This window comes from Theobroma umbraticum, unplaced genomic scaffold, assembly GCF_002168275.2.
Source record: "Theobroma umbraticum cultivar Fairchild unplaced genomic scaffold, ASM216827v3 scaffold_69.0, whole genome shotgun sequence".
Taxonomy (NCBI): domain Eukaryota; kingdom Viridiplantae; phylum Streptophyta; class Magnoliopsida; order Malvales; family Malvaceae; genus Theobroma; species Theobroma umbraticum.
In genome coordinates this window covers 273054-273447 of record NW_018397293.1, presented here as the reverse complement: position 1 = coordinate 273447, position 394 = coordinate 273054, and the positions used below count along the sequence as shown (strand labels likewise).

General features: G+C 23.9%; 1 protein-coding gene across 1 annotated transcript in view; it reads right to left on the bottom strand.

Moving 5' to 3' along the window:
• LOC110428763 (zinc finger CCCH domain protein) overlaps nucleotides 1–394 on the bottom strand; it is an 11880-nt gene that overhangs the window by 595 nt on the left and 10891 nt on the right.

Sequence of the window (394 nt, the reverse complement as noted above, 5' to 3'; positions counted from 1 at the left end):
TTAATATATTAAGAAAACAAAACAAAATGAATAAGAAATTACGCATAAATTCTCCATATTATATTACAGATTATTCATATTCTCTTCTCCATATTTTTTATTTTAATACTTATTTTTCAAATGTGACCCATGAACATCTCTAATACGTAATAAGGAAAACATAAATTTTGTAAATTTACAATCTATATATATATGAAGTCTAAAAAGGAGGGCTACTAGTATGATTTACTTGTAATTTAAAAAATTACATTAGTCAACTAAATTCTTTATTTTAATGAGATAGCACCTTATAAAGTACACGATTTAGTGTGTATTCTCTCATTCAGAAAGTTGAACCCCTTGGAATTCAAAAATAAGTTTTGCATTTAGCTGCTAAATGAATATTAGTATGTAT